Here is a 19,970-nt window from a genome sequence, read left to right as displayed (position 1 = left end):
ACTTCTTTTGGGAGGACAGGTGCCTCAAGTGCACTAAACCTATAAACTTTCACTTACCAAAGAGAAGAGCTCTTAATTTAAAGACTATCTGAAGTGAGCATTCCGGTAAGGCAAGGGTTCCTTTTGTAATGCAAATAGACCTTCCTCTGTGCCATTATCTTTTCTTGTGAGTTTCTGAATTGTGAAAATGCATGCCCACCTGTGTTTCAGTCACCAAGTACCAGGAGCGCAGAACATAATAGATGAGGAGTCCTAGGAATAGCTCAGCCCTAGCAGCGTGGTTCACTGCTGTCTATGACATGTTGTTAAATTATTGATACCAAGCCAGATTTTGGGACACAGGCTTTGTTGTTCATAGCTAACAAAGCCACCAGAGAGAAGCCTTAATGAGAGAGCCGGGACTAAACAGTGATGGGGTGAGGCTTCTGGGCTACAAGTCTCTCCCAGAACGGGGAGAAGGCTACAAATTACCTGGACTGACCACTCTTGCAAAGAGAAAGAGAAAATAAGTGCATTAATGAAATTCTTAGAACAGATGGCAAACTGTCCTTGGATTCTCTTGTGGGGGAAAAGGGGAAAAAAACTTCCAAAGAATATTTTATATGAGTGTCTCACACAGAACCATGTACTCTGAGGACTTCTAGAGAGCTATCTAAGAGACATTCAGTTAAATTATTTAACAGAAGATGACAGAAAAGAATTAGAGAAAGAAAATTTCCTATCTCACTTTAAAACCACAATGTGCTCTCTATCCACGGGTAAATCTCTGGGTCCAGATGGTTGCCCAACAGAATTTCAGCAAACATTTGGAGAGATAATAAGGCCTGTAACAGTAGATAATTACTCACTTATATATGGCTCAGTGCCCCCTCATCTACATGGGTTTCTATAGCAGGATTTTTGCCAAAAGAAGGCAAGCAGACCCTCGCTTTACCTTCTCATTTGTAGCATTTTCCTGCTTTGCTCTGGATAGGCTCCAGGTACCTACACTGCATCCTAGTGTACATAAGAACTTGGACTGGAATGGCAAGGTTAGGAAAAAGGAAATGTCTTAAAATGTAGAAGCACCCAGGAGGAATCCCTTCAGGAAAATAGGAAAAGGTGCCATTTAATTAAGAAACAAGAAAACAGGAGACGACAGATAGAAAGAACAGGTTCAAGGGCAAAGGGAAGTGAGCAAGAGACAGGCCCCGTGGGGGCATATGATTATAATATCTTATATACTTGGATGCAATTGTCTAGACAACTCCGTGTTCTACATGGATCTGAATCTTCAAAACAAATTACAAAACAGAAGTGATAGAAAACACTGCCCCTGCAGCACATGGGGTGCATGTTCACGGTACAGTGAGGGGCTATTAAACGCTAGTACTCAATAGATCATCCATGTTTCAAGTGGTTCATTAAATTTTCTAAGTGGCCCTGGGTAGAAAAGGAAAGAATAATCAAATCAGAAAAAAAAAATCAAATAATAGACCTGGGGAGAGGCCCTGCCCTACACTCTTCACACTTCTGCTTCTCCTTCTCTCAGGCAGAGCCATGAAAGGTGACATTTTGGAAATATGTGGGGTGTAATATCCACCCAGAGCATAAAAAGCAAAGGTCATGAACATTTTCTTCAGGAACTAATTTACAGTCATTTTTATTGGGGGCTTAATGGGACTGATAAGCTCAGCACCTCTGTGTGCTCCAGGGTTTGGGAGCAAGGATAAGGCTCCACTGCGGGTTTCACCTCCCAGACTGGCTGTAAATGTCTCCACTGGTATAGATGCTCCATGGGGACAGTAGGCGCAAGCTCATCCAGGCTTTTACAAAGATGAATAGACCCATCTTCTCACTAGCATGGTATCGTGCCTAGTTCATAGATGGAGAAACAGAGTGGAAAGAGTCTTGCCTTTCACCTGTCAGTGCATTGAGGAAATCAAGTCCAAGTGAAGTAATTTCTAAGTCATTTTAGCCATAGCCAGCTAAAGCTGTCTCCCAGCTCCCGTTAGATAAATTGTGCTATCCCTGTGCAAGAATTGAGGCAAATGATGACCACTGATTTATTTATAGATAACAGCTACCATTTACTGAGTGCTTATGCCATTCGAGACTGACTTTGGTTTTTTGGTTATTGTCCTTGTTTTGTTTTCTCAGTAATTAATTGACTTACTTACTTTACACCCAGATTGCAGCTTCCCCTTCTCCTCTTCTCCCATTCTCCCCTCTCCCTCTCCCTCTATCCTTCCCCAATCCCCCCTCTCCTTTTCCTCAGAGAAGGGGAGGCCTAACATGGATATCAATCAGCCTTGGCATATCAAGTAGCAGTAGGACTAGGTACCTCTCTATTGCGCCTAAACAAGGCAGCCCAATTAGGGGAACAGTTAGTCTGTCAGTCAGACTCTCTCTCCCAGTTATTCAGAGGCAGTCTCTGTTCCAGCTGTTAGAGGTCCCACATAGGGTGCCTAAGTCAGTCTTATGCATATTCTTTGGTTGGTGGTTCAGTCTCAATGAGCTCCTATATGCCCATCCTTTGTTTCAGCTGGATTATGTTGCTGTGTTTTGGATGGACAATGTTGTAAAGCAAGCTCAGCAGGAAGTCTGCTCCTGCAGGAAACTGCAGGTGAGCTAGATCGGCAGAAGACCAGCTGTAGCAAACAATCAAGGTCTGTTCAGCCTGCTCAAGGATGGGGGACGGGCACATACTATCCAAAAATTCTAGTGCCACCATGGATAACACTACTGCCAAACTTGGGGCCATCAATCACCAGATCATTTTAAGGTTATCATTTATGCCTCTGGGGTTCTCTGTGTATAGACTACCCAGCATATCAATTGATGAAAGTTGAAAATGGAAGCTTGACAATTCTCAGATCATTCTGAGAAGGGGCCCAACCCATGTCTCATTTCTGACTGTAGCCAGCAGGAATGCCCCTTGACTAACATCTACCCCTTTAGTTTCTGACCTTGGCCAATGCCCATCTTGAGCTCACATTGTCTTGTAACTAAACTACCTTTCTCAGAGCCATTGGACTGCCTTGTTTCCAATCCCAGGTGAAAATTTCTTCTTGGGAAAATTTATTATTAGTATATTTCTCTATCATCTTAAATACTTTCCTGTACAATATTTTCTGGCTTTTCACCTTAATCTTAAAAGTATCTTTACTTTCAAAATAACGAGTTTAGCATTACCCTCTGAACCCAATTTCCCATCTTTCCAGCGTTTTGCTCTAGTGGCTTTATTTCAAATGTTCGGGTGAGTTCCCCTGACCCTTTCTTGTTTTTCTATCTGTAGATTATCCTGCTTTTCCTCTTCCCTTTCAGTCAAGACTTGATGTGTCACTATAATTCAACCTGAGCAAAGGCCCATCACTGTGTCCCCCCCCCCCCGTTCTTAAATTCACAAAACTTCAGCGAAATGATTGGTAGGAAATATCCCCAAAGCAGCATGATACTACTCTGCCCTTGCGGAGGGAGATTGATGGACCTCAGGCTGGTGCTCCACTACAAGTCGGGCAGCAGCATTGTCTTCACCAACATCCTCTTTGCAAGCAAATTGCACCAAATCCCTTATCTAATCAGCGGGGTCACAACTTCACAGCATCTACCCTCTTGTGCATTAAATTTCACACCCAGGTATAATTACACTCACCCATCCTCCCAACACTCCAATGCCGTGGCAGAAAGATAACCAGCTTGAAACCAGCCTGAGCTGCATACCAAGCCTTTTCTCTAAAAACTAACATGGCTTTTAACTCCTCACCCACCTTCATTGCTATAGGGCACCCTGTGACTCTTGCCACCTTAAAACTAGAATATCAAGAGCTTTTCATGTTGTTTCAAATTCACTCATTTCCCAGGAACTCATGGTATTTTATTCTGATTAGAATACACCATGAGATCTCTACGCCTATTAAGTGTGGATTGTTGTTCAGTACCGGGCATTCACAGACCAAGATCTCTGGAGATTATTTATCTTGCTTGACAGAAACTTCACACCCATGCCTGCCCCCTTATACATCCAGGCCTTAGCAATTGCCATTTCACTTTGATTCTATAGATTTGACTACTTGAGATGTTTCACAACTGTAGAATTAAGCAGTATTTTCATATTTGTACCTGTTTCTTTCACAGAACACCATGTCAAGGATCATACTTAACTGGGTATCCTAGTTTTAAATAAGAATAAAAGTTATTTAAGTACACAAATTAATATAAATGATATTTATATAGTATGTATCTTATAGTAATATTAAATCTTTTTTTTAAAATGCAAGAATCACTATGTAGCCAAGGGTGAACTTGAAGAGGAAAGATCTGTCTCAGCTTTTGAATGCTGGAATTAAGGCTAGGTACACCATGCCTGGTTGGCACCACACCTTGTTCATCTATCCACCGCACTCCAAGCACTTAAATTACTTCCACTCATCTGCTTCTGTGACTCCAGAGAGTCTGGAGGGTCATGCCTAGAGTCCACCACTCCACTCACATCTGCACTAATGTCTACTACATCATATTTTTTTCTTTTCCATGTTTTCTTGACTTCTAAAAAATTCAAACTCTTCTACCTTTTCTTCTGGCAAATTCCTGTGGATGGCATCAACACCATCAGTTTTGGGTTTTTTTCCCGTACTTCTTAGCTAATGACCATAAGGAGCACTGATTCATCAGTGCTCAATGCTAAGTCTTCCTTCATCTCTTAACTTTACTGCCTGTCCTTGGCAACCGTATCCCACCACAGAGAGTTCTCATGTGTTCAGTAACATCTTCAAATTCCAATCTTAACTTGGGCATTCTTCTGGATTTCATCCCCATGTGATCAGTGATTATGATATTTTCAGTTCGGTGCTTGATAGATAATTCCAATTTTTTTATCAAGTTCATTTGATTGATTTGGCAGCATATCTTTCTGGTCTTTGATCTTGAGTGCACTGCTTCTGAGACCTCAGTATTGAGTTATTCAGGAGCAGAGGCAGACAGCTGTCTGTGATGCTCTTTTCATCTTAACAGGTTTTTAAAATGCAGACATATGCGCACACTAAAAGGTGAATCTTGCTATTCGGGCTCCATTGTAGCTAAAAGCACAACTCTGGATAATGATATGGAAACTTCAGGATTCTAGCAATGATGTTCATATACAGCACAGGTGTGCCTCTTTCATCTTCCTTTCTTCTACTTTCCTAAAATGACATGATGCCTGTGTGAGGAGCATCCTTTACTGCACTCTGGGAAAAAGCATGAGCTGAACTAAACGGTATCATCCCTAACTTCCGAAAATGTCCTGTACTGGGACATCATTCAACCCTGAACTTATCACTAGTATTATGTTGTTAAAATAATTTGTTTTGCTTGGTATAGTAGCATTGTTTTTAATACTAGCTCTAGGGAGGCAAAGACATGTGGATCTATGCCAATTCAAAACTGTCCTGGTCTTTACAATGAATGCCAGGCCAGCCAAGAGTACACCATGAGACTATGTCTCAAAAAATTTGTTTTTAAAAAGTTATGTGTGTCTGTGTGTATATGGTCAGTTAGGAATATATTGAAGCAGGTTATGGAGTGTAGATGAGGGGATCAGATCCTGTGGAAATGAACTTATGGGGATTTGTGAGCTATGCAGTATGAGCACTGGGGACCAAACTTGGATAATCTACAAGAGAAGTACATGTGTGCTCTTGACCCTTGAGCCATTTCTCCAGCTCCTCATATGTTATTTGTAATGAAAATTTTGCTTATAGGGATTAAATTAACATGCCACTGTAAATATATTCTTCCACTGTAGCTCTTCCCTCTTTCTTACAGTTGTTTGAAAATATGCCTTCACATTTTATGAATATGATAGCCAAGTATTCTTCCACTGATCCACATTTATGACCTTCAAAGAGTGTTGTTTTAATACACACAAACCTAAAGCTGGAATTTTATATATGCTATAAGATGAGAAATTCAGACTAAGTTACCTCGTATGTAGAGCTCATTTTATTTAATACCTGTTGCCACATCTTCCCAATAGTGAGCTGGGTCTGTGTCATATATTTATTAGTCAATTTGGGTGTACTTCATTTCTGTTTTGAAACCTGTTTCTGTCTACTGTGGTGAACTTAATTTGTGTAGGTTTGAATGAGACTTGACATCTGGGAAGACCAGGGTTCTTTTCTCATTTATCTTTTCCACATTTATCTTTAGTGACTCATGGCTCCTATATATTTATCAGATACATATATATGGATATGCGATATATATGTATATATATGTATATATATATACATATATATGTGCTTAGACTGAATAGATGAATTTAAAAATCATTAAAAATAAAAAGAAATAATTAAAACCTTCAGGCTAGAGAGATGGCCTACAGGGTGAAAGTACTCACTGTCAAGACTAGAGACCTAAGTTCTACTCCTGAGCCACACATTGTAGAAAGAGAAAACGAACTCCTGCGAGCTATCTTTTGTCCTCTACATGGGTGCCATGGCTTATGAATACAAGTGCACACACACACACACACACACACACACACACACACACACACACACTAAATGTATAAAATGAAATAAAATAATTGACAACTTGAAATATTACTGTTTTCCCTTCTTTGAATACATTATTTTTCTGACATGGTAGACATTTAATAGCTAGAACCCTGCTGGTTTCTAAAAAGGAAACAGTGTAGGAGTAGGACTGGGGAAGGTAGAAGAAGTTGGGGAAAAGCTAGAGGAGGTGAAAGGTAGGCAATTTTGTCTGGGATGTATTCTATGAGAGGAGAATCTTTTTTCAATAGAAATAAAAATGACTATAAATAAATACAATTTCTCATTTTGCTAAATACAGGTTCTCCTTGTCTTTTGCTAGATTTATTTCTAGTTACTTAGTATTTTCTGTTGTGTCATCATTTATAATTTCACCTGTGGAATACAAAAGTGCAACCTGCTTTTTTTATTTTGTCACTTATGATTCTAGGATCATTCATAGCTGCCTAAAAGTTGTGTATAAGCATCTTCATATTACCTTCAGCCATGGGGTTCTGACTTGCTTCCTAAACTCTGAGGTTTCTGTTTTGATCAGACTGGGTTGGAGAACTTAGTCAAAGCAATGAGTTGAGGGCCTGAGAGATGGAGTGCCATTCAAAGTATATACTGCTCTCTCAGAACACCTAAGTTTTATTCCCTGAACCTACATTGAGTGGCTCCCAACTGTCTACAAATCCAGATCACAGGGATGTGACCTTCCCTCTAGCCTTTGTGGCCACCTACAGATATGTTCATATAAACACAGAACATTCATATACACATAGGCACATAATAAACTAAGTTTTCTAAGAACAAAACAAGATCAATGAGTCAAACTGATGGGACAAATCACATCTTCTATTTATTACACAGTTTGGCAGGTACATGCGTACCTGTGTGTGTGTGTGTGTGTGTGTGTGTGTGTGTGTGTGTGTGTGTGTGTCTGTGTGTCTGTGTGTGTGTATCTCAAACATTTATATGAGATTCTCTTCCTCCTTTTCAGTTTACATTCTGGGAATGATTCTTAATTGGTCAGTCCATTTTCTGTGAGTGGATTCTGATGGATCTGAAGATTTGCCATCTGAATTGCTGCCCTTGCTTTGATGTCTTTGTTGACTTTTCCTACTGTCTGGGCTTCACTTTGGAGATGAATCAGCCTGACTTTTCCTGGTGCTTTGATCATCATTATGATCAAGATTTGTTTTGCTTTGTAGTGGCAATGTAATATTTTATGTGGGCAGTAATATTTATATTATAAAAGATTTCCTACATACAAGAGTTTATTTCCATATACTTCAAATATAAAATAAAATAATCAAAATTATGTTATCAGTTATATCATTAACCATCTGAAGTAGTATATTTTTTAATTCTTTGGCTTTTCTACATTAATTTTATATAACAACAGCCATTTCGGAAACTGTCTTTGTATAACATTTTGCTATTATCTCTCTCTCCCTTCCTTCCTGTTTTCTCCTTATACTTTCCTTCCTTCTTCTACCCACTCTCCCTCCCTCCCTCCATGCCATCCTTATTTCCCCTTCCCTCTCTCTTTCATCTCACCTGTCCTCTCTTCCTTCTTCCTCCTCCCCCACCTTCCTTCCTTTCCTTTTATCATCTGAAATCTCTCTCTTTTTTATTTCTTTTTTTTCCCTTCCTCAGTATTTACTATTTGAAATTTAGGATAACGGACATGCACTTTGTGAAAACTTTCATTTTTCCGATGTAGTCCCTGCCTTGCTATCTCTCTGCTGTCTGCCTGCTTATTTTGCAGTGAGCTGTTCTAGCCTTCCAGATCCAGTTCTCAGACTGACATAGCTATTGGGCTGTTGAAAATGTCAGAGACCTTGAGAGTCTCACTGGAGTCAGGGAAGGTTTCCAACAAAGAATCTGTTTCTCAGCACATAATTTTTGAGACTGCAGCACTTGCTTAATTTTATTTCTATTATAACAACTTATAGCACAGTTCACTATCATTGATATGGATACCATAGTCAATATTTAAACAAGTACTTGAAATCCAGTAATATCTAATAAAATCAGAGTAGTCCAGTCCTACTAACACTCACCTGGGCAAAAGCTACCTTCCTAAACTCTTTTGAATCCAATTCACATTTGCAGATATTTAAATTGCTTCTGTTTTCATTTTGGCATTTATTTACAAATCTATCAGAAAATCCTTCAAATATAAGGATATTAGTTTGCATTTATATTGATAGAAATAATTTTAATAGCAAATATTTTATTTTTATAGCCTGTTTGTAGCAATGGGAGTAGACTCTTCTTTACTTTCAAACAGAAGAACATTTAGTCTCTTTGGAGTTTAGAAGCATAATCCTTGCCAATCCCATCTGCTTCGCAACCATAGATAACAAGACCTGAAGTTCAGCTTTGTGCTAATTTTGAGTTTCTATTTCCTTTCTATTTCATTAATACACTTCTTTTATTTTTCCTAAGTTAGATAATTTGGGCTTGCTTGCTACATGTTTTATCCATAATTAGTACATGCCAAGGCAGAAGGGATGGGAATTTTACAACACAGAGAAAATTATCTTGAACAAGAAAGACAGGATTTTCAGACATTCCCAGGGTAATAGAAACTTGATTACCTGATCAGAGTACCTCAGAGAGTAAAGCTTCCTCTTAATCCTTCCTTACTCTTGACTTCTAGATTCAACCATGTGCAACAGCTTGTGGATTTTACCAGGAATCCATCCAAAAATCCTTCTCCTCTTTCTTTATGTGTTCCATGTTGGCCTAAGCTCTTAGGCTTATGCAGTAGTTTTCTGTACAATTTCTCTTGGTCTGAGCCATTATTCATGGTGATGCTGGGTTATTTTCAGATACAGTAAGAGTATCTCTCTCCATACAGTCGAATTCAATGTTCTTGTGGCCACTATGGGCCATACTGTATAATGAAATCAAGCTTGGAGGCTCTGACTTTCTCCTTTATGAATCTGTTGCCAGAATTCTCTTTGTCACTATGTGGCCTGTCCAATTTCATCTCCTTTCTGTGTTTTATATATCTCTTACTTTGCATTCACATACATTATCCTAGTTTATAAAAATGATTTTTCTGGTTATTTTTGTTTCTTTGTTTCACTCCTTTTTACAATTTCTTCCAGAGTCTGTTAGTATTTCCTGGACAGTGCAACATCCTTCAGGTCGGGATTACTTGCCATCATCATACCTCCCTTCAGAATGTTGTTGACAGTCTCCTCCTTGCCTTGTTTATTGGATAGAGTTTCTAACTTCCATGGTTAGGTCTCACTAAAGACTCTTTCAGGAATAAGTAAATAGCTAGAAGTCACTGAACCCACACACAGACATACACATATTACACATACTCACACATTCAAACGTGTATACATATACTTCATTTAGGTCATGAGATTGGATAAATGTCTCATAGTACCCTATATATAACTACTCCTTGATCATGTGTCTGTCACCTCTCCATGAATTTTGACGAATCTTCTAACAGTCTAGACTCTCCATTTCTTACAGTAACACTTATGTACGTTGCCTTTAAAACCTTATCAGATTTTTTTTTTTTGGTTTCCAAGAGACAGATGTGTCAGAGAACATATAAAACATGAGAATTTTCCAGGTAAAGATGTCAAAGGAGACAACACTGCCTGGTTCTATCCCAAAAGGTATACACACTATATTTCTGAAGTAGTTCCCATTATAATCGTGTCATTCTTAGTTTAACATGGTCAACAGTTTAGGTCAGCTGAAAGGCATAAGTATTGTAAGGTTTAAATAATAATGAGTAGCTTGTTCAGACTGCATTAACTTCATGTTCAGAATCTGATATCTTTCTATTGACAAGGTTCTTGAGTTAGACAGATATTTATGCTACAAATTAGAGGGAAATCCCATATTCTTAGCTATAGGACATTAAGTCACTGGTGAGTATGTGTGCTATACAAATACCAGATAACCAGATCATAATTCCTTTTATTTTTTTTTAACATTTAGTTTATTTGTTATAAAAAGCAGATATTTGAGTAAGGAACTCTTGAAGATATTTATAATATTCTAAAAGAGACCAGTCTCGCCCTATTTATGAAAGTCAAAGAATCTTTTGACAGGGAAGGTGAATTTTGCATTGTATTAGCAACTAATATTGGGTGAGGAGTTGGATATTTAAAAGGCTGTGTTATGGGAGAACTCTTCATGTCTCATTATTATATTTAATACTTTATGGGTTCAAGAATATTATTATCTCTATTTTATAAATGAATAAATTGTGACCTAGAAGTCTTAAATAATTTACTCAAGGTCAAACTGCCAAGCCAGCATGGAAATATACAGATCAATTAATCTCCTAGATAAATGGTAAAGTTTCTGAGGTTGGGCTCTCACCAACCTCTGATGAGCCTAACAGGACTGGTTGCTAGTGTTAACTTTGCTACAACAGAAACTACTCACAGAAATTTCAAAAATGCTTCATACAGCACAGGATCTGTGTTATGTAAGACTGAGATGTAATGATGAAGCATACCCAAACCAACCAAAAATCCTAGGAGTAACTGCCTTGCTATATCTCTAAGTCCAACGTTTTGCATAAGGTCAGCTAGCTGAGGGTCTAGCCTTGGGTCCAAGGAAGAGGTAATTAAAACCTTCCTTTGGCATTTTGGAAAACCTAGCATTCACATCGTAACAAAATTTCAAAGCAATACCTAAAGTGACAGGAAGTACTTTAGTTTTTGGTGGTACAACAGAAAATATTTAAGAGTATGATTTCAATTCAAGAAATAAGTTCAGTCTCAATGGTGTTATTACCAGCTTTTAATAACAACTCAAATGCCTCAGAGTTTCATGCTTTGTACAACCATAAATTTGGGGATCTATGTTTCTTTTCTTTATGAATTCTTTTCCCTGTTACATAAAGATTTTTATCCAAAAGCTTCCTGCTATAGCAAGTGAGTCTCAGACATTTAAGCTCTGAATATCTAAAGAATTTATCCTCTATATTGCATTGAGTTTCATGTTTTTATTGATCAAGGGTTTCTACTACTTCTGAGTGCAAAAGATATGAAGATTTTTAGGATATAAATGGTGGGAAGTGGACAAGAAGCACCATATTGAAATGAATTATGACTGGATATGTCCATGAGAAAGCAAAGCAGTGGAATTGTATGAATAGGGTCAGGGAAGAGCTTGCATGATTCTCACACCATCACAGATCATTTGCCACTAAGGCTAATTTCCCAGAAGTACACAGGTTTGTTTGGAAGATTTTTTTTGTCTTCTAATCATCTTCAAGTTACTTGAGTTTATTGCATAGGACATCTGACATTGAGACTGCTAGATAAAGAAGTAGACAGATTTAAAATCACTCTTGCTTTGGTAGTAAAAACTTGAGAAATAAATGTTTTCAGCACTGACTAACTCACCAGTATGAAACATATGACGAAACCTTTCTGAGAAGACCTTTACCATAATATAGTACTATATGTGGATAATGATAAGTACATAGTAGTATTTTTTTGAAGACTAACTTAAGTAGACACCAGTTAGTTTTTAGCAGACCTGGTTTTTTCTTCTTCGGTTCTATCCCTGCCTCCTAATATGTTTCTGTCTCCCCATGTCACCACCATGAAGGTAGATGACTAACTTTTTGAGGCATCTCACTGAAACCTATCCATCTAAAAAATCACATTGGTTAGGGTTTTCAACTACCTTTACTGACTGAAAGGTCCATGGTAAAATAGAATTCATACCAACATATTGTTAGTTGAAAAATGGGTGTTCCTTATTATTAAAGAGCACCAAAAGTAGAGGTGGTATTTTAATAAGAAAGTGAAAACATGGAGCATAGACTGGTCCTTATAGTCTTTGGGATATTTTGTTTTTATTATCATAATTCTGTGTAGGAAGCCAGTCGCCATTCCAAGATGGCGCAGACCGCCTCAGACTTGCCTGGTAAATCTCGTGCCCCTCCCGAGCAGGCTCATGCAAATTCGGTGTCTTCTGAGCGGGTGTATGCTAACCAATCATGCGCCATACCCCTCCCGAGCGGGTGCATGCTAATGAGGCGATTGCCGGGGGACCAATCCAGGAGGGCCATGAGAGCTCAGGCTCGGGTATATAAGCAGCGTTCGCTGGGCAGTCGGGGGCCATTCCACAGAAGCAAGAAGAGCTGTAACACCTAGAAGCCAGAAAGAGCTGTAACATCCAGAAACCTAAAAGAGCTGTAACAAAAAGGAATTCCTGAGTAAACCACATGAGAAGGAGCCTCGATGTTCTGTCATTATTGCTGCTGACCAGCAAAGCATGGGACAATTCTGCAATATGGGGCTGACTCTGGCTTGGACTGTTGGATATGCAGGGGAAGATTACTAATTCCTGAGAGCTGAGTGCTCTTGCATAAGTTGTTAGAAACTCAAGCAGGGGAAACTAAGAGGAAAAGGGTCTCAGGCAGAAGAGGCAACAGGCTTAGAAGAAAACCAGGTTGGCATTCTACATGGCTGTTTTGTGGGAACTCTCCACACGAGGTCAGCTAAGATTTTCCCTCAAGCTTATGAAGATGTCATGCACTCACAGTTCTTACACTTCGTTTTCTTCCCAAGCTGACACTGTTTCCCCATTTTTCTGCAAGTAATTTTCTTAATGATATTTAGACTGAGGTCAGATGTTTTCCATTATTTACTTTAAGGCAGAATCAGAGAGACTGAATCCATATTTTTAAAATAATTTCAATGTTTCATCTTGACCTCTTCATCTTTCTTGATAATAGTTTATTTAGAGCTTAGAATTTGAAGGTGAAGACATAAAGTTTAATTCCAGCTTTCCCACTACGGAGCCATAGAAGTAGAGCAAAGTGAGCATCCAGTTCTTTAGTTACTGTTGAGATCAAAATTGTTTCACATTTCTGCAAGTGGAGATGTAGCTAGCACCTTTGGTAGAGGGCCTGCTTACCATGGATGGGCTCAATCTCTAACACTACATAATAGAACTGTGTAACACAAACCTACAAATGTAACATTTAAGAGAGAAAGGACAAGGATCATAAGTTCAAGGTCATCCCTAATTATTTTGTAGATTTGAGGCAATCCTGTGATATATAAGACTTCAACTAATAAAGAAGAAAAAAAAACCCAGAATTTTATATTCTAATAATAACAATTACAAAAGAAAGCAAAGCATAATCAAGTCTTTAATACACAAACCACATTGAAATACACAGTTATCTCTTGCAGACCTACTGGATAGGTCTGTAAGAAGTTTCCAAGATAGGAGAAATCTTGGTACCAGTTCAGGAGGTACCACAAGATGGAGGATGGCATTCTCCTGCATGCTTCCTGGTTCTTAACAATAAAGCAAAATTGCTATGTTTTCTTGGTTTTTCTTTGCTTTTTTTCTGTTCTATTCTGTTCTTCTTCTTTTTATTTGCCTGTTTGTTTTATAAAGAGAAAGAAAAACATAGACAAACACAGAGAGAGACAGAGAGAAAGAGACGAGAAAGTAATAGAAAGGGGAGAGAGAAAGAGAAGAGGAAGGAGAGGGAGAGAGGGGGAGAGAGAAGAAAAAAGGCAAAAAGTTGAAGTTGGTGGTGATTATTTGGGAGGAATTTTGAGGAGGGAAGATTGTAATCAAAATATACTGTATAAAAATTATGTTCAATTAAAAAAAATCCTAGAATCTTATAGAAGGGAGTATGATATTTCAAGGAAGCAGGAAGCCAGATCAGGCTGTAATTATGTTTGCTATAAGTGACATCTAGTCTTCAAAGCCGACGTTTAAGGTATTAACTGAAAGCCTGCATACTGACTGAGCCTTATCCAGTCCTGAGGCCATTAATTGCTTAGGAGAAAAGTCATGGGAAGTCGAAGTTTCCCAGGTCAGAAGACGGTATTTTCTGAGGAGGAGGAAAGCCAGTGGGAATTTTGGTTTAATGGGAAACGAACAACAAACAAACCAACAAACAACGACGAAAACTCGTTTCTTCTGTCTTTCTCTGTCTGATGAGGTAGGAAGGTAGCATTTTATTGCAGGAAGAACGTGAGCTCATGTTTGCATGTCTCCTCCGTTCATAGCTAGATAACTGAGGCCCAGGCTGTAGTGGCCCTCACAGAGTCACACAGGAGGACTGTGGGATTGAAAATTTGACTTGATTCCCTTTGGTACTGCTTTCAAGATCACGGAAACTTATTTCCCTTGTTCTACTTTTGGTACTCCTGAGAGAGGCTGAGTACTTGGAGAGATGAGATTTGAGCCCGCCTTCCTTCATTAAAAGTTTGACTAGAGAGTCTGGAGAGCAGGGAGGGGGGTAATACTTTTTCATCATAATAATATTAGCTTTATTGGTTCACTTGTAATAAGAACAAAGAATGTAAATAACAGGATATGAATCTCTCACGCATATCACCCCTCAAGTGACTTCTCCACTGTAATGAGAATTCAGCCTTAGCCCCTCTTGTCAGAATCCAGGTAAAGAATAGCTCTGACATTTATGTGACAGAGGAGACTGAGAAAACTGGCAGATGCAGAAAGCAGATTTAGGCCTTGAACATTTCTGTGCTGCGATGTGGGAGGGAGAGGAGAGGTGGAGGAAGAGAAATCTGTAATGGGGAGATCAGGAAGCACCAGGAAGGGGGGGGGGAGCTTGGAGGGAGCAGCATAGGTCTATACCACCCAGGAAAATTAAGGGGTCAGGTTCTTCTCTTTTCACTAGTTTCTTCATTTTTATTTGAATGGCTTTGGGAAAGTTATCCTTAATTTAAGATGATAGCAAACACATTCAGACAACTCTAAAATAAATTTAAAAAATTGAGAATTTTCTTTTTTTTTTTTTGCTAAATATAAAGTGAGAAATGGGACACTAATGTTCATAGCAAGGCTAGAAACACATGGAGTATCTAATGGTGCATATCGCTATTTTTACAAAAGGTTTGCTAGCAGAAGGTACTGACATGGGCAAATCTAAGGACTTTGTCGATGATCAGAGCCAAGTAAAGCTCAGTCAAGGTTGACAATTAACAGACTCCTCATGGCTCTCCTTCCTTCATGCAAATGAGGGGCTAGGAACTAAGCACTTGTTAAAATGCCTGCCTGTGCCTTCAGTGTGTGACATGTTAAATCCTAGGGGATGCTGGATTGAAAATAGGATAGAAGGACCTTTTTGGTGAGCTGACTGCAGCAATTTCTGTTTCCAATCTAGCCTTGGGATGCCTTGCTCTCTGTCCTGTGCACTGCTTTGTGTCCTGTTAGTTGCTCCTAACAATGAACCACAGCATTTTGAAGCGCCTGGTGACTCTGTAGCAAGGAATTATTTCTACAAAGCTACAGGGAAACTAAGGTGTCTACCATCAGAGAGATTTCAAACTGGATTATCAGAGAATGAGAAAGGAGAGGAACATGGAGTCCTGGTGGAAAAGAAGCTGCTTAAAATCATCCACAAAAAACAAAGCTCTCAACAAATAACCTTGCCAAGGAGGTGCCAGGTCTGGTTGTGAGCAACTGCAGGTGCATCGCTGCTTGGCAGCTGACCCATTTCCTCCCATGGAAGGGAAACCCTCCTACAGGGCCAGGTAGGACACCACAGTGCCACTGCTCAAAAGCAGGAGTTTAATTAGCCCTGACCTTAATGAGAGTGTCTGGAAAAACTATTGAGAAAATACTAAAAAGAAAAAAAAAAGGTTAAGATAGAAGAAAGATAGGGGGAAGGCATGGGTATGCTCTGAGATGACTGGGAAAGCAAGTGGCCCCGGAAAATTGACAATAAATGACTGAACAGCCCAGCATTAATGTCACTGAAAGTGCTAATGTAATATGAAGTTGTGTAGACACAGCAGGCATGGGGAAGCTTCATTGCCAATGTGTATACATGTGGGATGGTTAAAAGATGTTAGAGACATCACCAAGTGATTCAGGCTTGCGGTGGGGGGGAGGACTAGGAAAGCTTGCCAACCTTGGAGCTTGCATGTGAAATGGGAGAGAGGCTTTGCTCCCACTGAAGAACTTGGGAGTTTAAACTCCTAGGTAAAATAGCTATTAGCTTCTTTCTCAAGGATTATTTTGATAGATTTCACATTAGATTTGGCATTTAGTCATCAAGGGCAGATATTAATAGAAGAAATGAGTAGACAGACAACTAAAAGAGGTTGAGCTTTTATTGTTGTTTTCAGTTTTTGGTGTGTGTGTGTGTGTGTGTGTGTGTGTGTGTGTGTGTGCATGTGTGCATGTGTATATGTGTGTGCATGCATGAGTGCATGTGTGTGTGTGTGTGTGTGTGTGTGTGTGTGTGTACATGGGCATAGAGATGCAGGTGTCACATGTGTGGATGACAAAGTTTCACTAAGCATTCATTCCTCACATAGTGTGTATCTTTGAATATGTAGCTAGTTAATAATCACCAAGCAGGTTAGGCTAGCTGGTCAATGAATTCCAGAGATCTGTTTGTCTCTTTGTTTAAAGACTAAATTCTGGGAGATGAACTAGGTCCCTATGCTTCCAACGCAAACACCCTTTCTCTCTGACTTCTAACTATAGCCCACTAAATGAATTTGCTAAATATTTTCTATGATTTTAAGGCAATTGCTTTTAAGGTAGAAAAAAAGGCTTAAAATACCATGGTGATAGATTTGGAAAGTTGATAAATGGTTGGCAAATTTTTCTCTGATGAGCAATTGTTCTTTTGGAGACATATTTTCACCCATACACAATTTAGAACAATTTTAAGCTACAAGTAGGGGGTGTCCTATCATAGACTGCAGTCATAGAGGGAGCTGGTCGCTGAGCCAGTGGTCAAGTTAAGACCCTTCCAGCTTAAGGCTATAAAAAAACTCAAGACTAAACAAATAAAATCCAGATATTCATATACAATTTCTCATGACTTGAATAATACTTGGGAAAAATTTGGGAAGGACAAATGATAACTGAGCCAAGCTTTCAAGAGGATGCAAAGAGAAGGTACTATCATGATGAGTGTACAGTCAGAAATCACTATCGCTGAGTGAATGTGGAGAGTCGGTAACACCTCTGTGAGGAAGTGATGAGAAAATGCCACCTTCATTTTCAAAAAGAAGCACTGCGAAAGTATTGTCTCTGTGAAAGTACAGAGAAAATACAAAATTGCAGAGAATGAGACACATAAGATAGGAAATCTACTGGCCCTTGACCTCGGACTTCCCAAATATCAGCAGCTCACTGCTGCAAAATTTTTGTTGGTGGTTGTTCCAAATTTGCCAGTCTTGGGTATTTTATTGGCATCCATGTCTTAAAACAACCATTTTGCAGATTAGAAAACTAAGTCTTGTATTGATAAAGCAACTTGGCCAAGATGACAGTGCTATGACGCAGCAGAGAACATTAAACTCTAAACTTACTGACTACTTAGTACTTGACACCACTAAAAATAAGAATAAATACAATCTACAGAAAAGTAATGTAATTCTAGGATAAGTGTATGCAATGGTGAGGAGGTACTGCCATGAACTCTAGGGAGCACTCCTGTCTTTTTTCTCACTGAGCACTCGGAATGGGGAGCATAATTGACTGTTCTGATTCATTGCTGTTTATATTTACTGATGTGACTTTAGTGTTTAGTAGTGACCTTTAGGGCACATGGTTAGATGTGTGTGTGTTTTATGTATGTACTGATGTACACATGGGTGTGCAGGTATGTTAACTCATATGGACATGCAGGAATATCACATGTAGACATCAGAATGTCTCTCTCAATTGTTTCTCTACCTTTTGTTTTGAGACAGAGTCACCAATTTTGGCTAAACAGGATGGCCAGGAAAGATTCAATGATCTGCTTCTCTCTGCCCATTATTAGCACTGAGGTCATAAAAATACTTTACTATGCCAAGAGTTTACATGGGTAGTGAGGATCTGGGTTCAGATCCTTGTCTCTAAACCATTTCCCCAGTCTCTTAAGAAAATATTTTGATGACAGGTTATGGAAACATCCTGAATGTCATTGTTCATCTATGAAAAACAACAACAAAATCAAAAAGACTATACACTCAACTTCTTTGAATTCCTTACCCCAAAACACTCATTTTGCTATTGTCTCCAATGATGTACAAACAATTCATTGTGTTGATACCTACTCAGAATCAAATTCCAATTTTGAAACATCTGCTTGAATTCATTAACATTTGACTTTGCCTTCTCTTCTGAAGACTGCCAAATGTTTGTACATCAGAGTTCGGCTTTACAATGGGAAGCAATAATTTCAGGTTTGTTTTATCAAAATATTGTGTTGGTTATGTTGATTGAGCTTTTGACACAAAATTTACTTTGGAAAGTATTCAAAATTCAAAAATCACTCATTTCCTTCTCCTTACCAGAGGAGACCTGAGGACCTAGAGCCAGAATATCAAAGAACAGAGCTCTGGGCAAATTCTACAAAGCACAGACTCTAAATTCACAACAGGTCAAGTGGTCTAAGCTTTTACCATTGTCCACCTTGAGTACAATAGTTTCTTCTGCAGAAAGAGCTAAATATAACGCTGTCTTAGAGAAGGAATTATAGTATTTCACTCAGAGAAGCCAGAAAGGGGCAGAAGAAAGGTGCCACACAAGACTCTGTGTCATACTTGGGAAGACAGATTAAATATGTACCCCATGATCACACTGCACATCCAAGCATATATGGCAGCTGTCCAGGACCAAAAAGGGCAGATGTAAAAGGTAAGGAAAAGGAGATGGCTTTCCACGAACACTTGCACTTTTACCTTGTAGCCTAAACTTCTTTAAAGGAGTCAAGTTACATGTCCCTGAGCCTTGGTTTCCTTCCTCTTAGAGATATTGTTTCATAAAGTGTATGAGTCTAAGGATGATAGGGATGATATAGGGACTTTCCTACAGACAGAGACATTTACCCTACCACCCAAGTAAAATCCTATAATATAATCTGAAAGTCTTTCTAGTAAACTTTGAGTTATAAAGTGTCACAACTTTTGTGTGTGAGTGTGATTGCACTTGCTCAGGCACAGTCTTGTTCATGTGGTGTACAGATGCTTGTGAATTGGGGGTCAGTTTATCCTTCAGGAGCCAATCACTCTTTTTGTGAGAGAGGGCCTCTCACTGGCCGATGGCTTAGGTTAGGCTGACTGGCTAGCAATTTCCAGGGGTCTTTCTAGGTCTGCTTCTCAAGTCCAGGTGCACACCAAGTGCCTGAATATTTTACATAGAATCTGATGACCAAACTCAAGTTCTTTAGATGCAAGTACTCCAATAACTGCAATACCTCCTAAGGACCCAAGTTGTACACATCATAGGCATATTTTTGGATTATTTTAACCATTTTAGTACTGTATCTAACTCATAGAAATATTTCTAAAAGTTGGTCACAGAATTGAAATTATGTGAGACTGGTACTGAATGAGAAGGGCCTGGGGAGAGTTTTCATGTTTGATCAGTACAGAATCTCTCCCTCTATTTACTATCTTGTGTACTTCTCTCTCTCTCCCTCTCTCCGCTCCCCCTCTTTCTCTCTCTCTCTCTCTCTCT

This window comes from Mastomys coucha, unplaced genomic scaffold (assembly GCF_008632895.1).
Source record: "Mastomys coucha isolate ucsf_1 unplaced genomic scaffold, UCSF_Mcou_1 pScaffold13, whole genome shotgun sequence".
In the NCBI taxonomy this organism is placed as follows: Eukaryota; Metazoa; Chordata; class Mammalia; order Rodentia; family Muridae; genus Mastomys; species Mastomys coucha.
Note: the sequence above shows the minus strand (reverse complement) of the source record.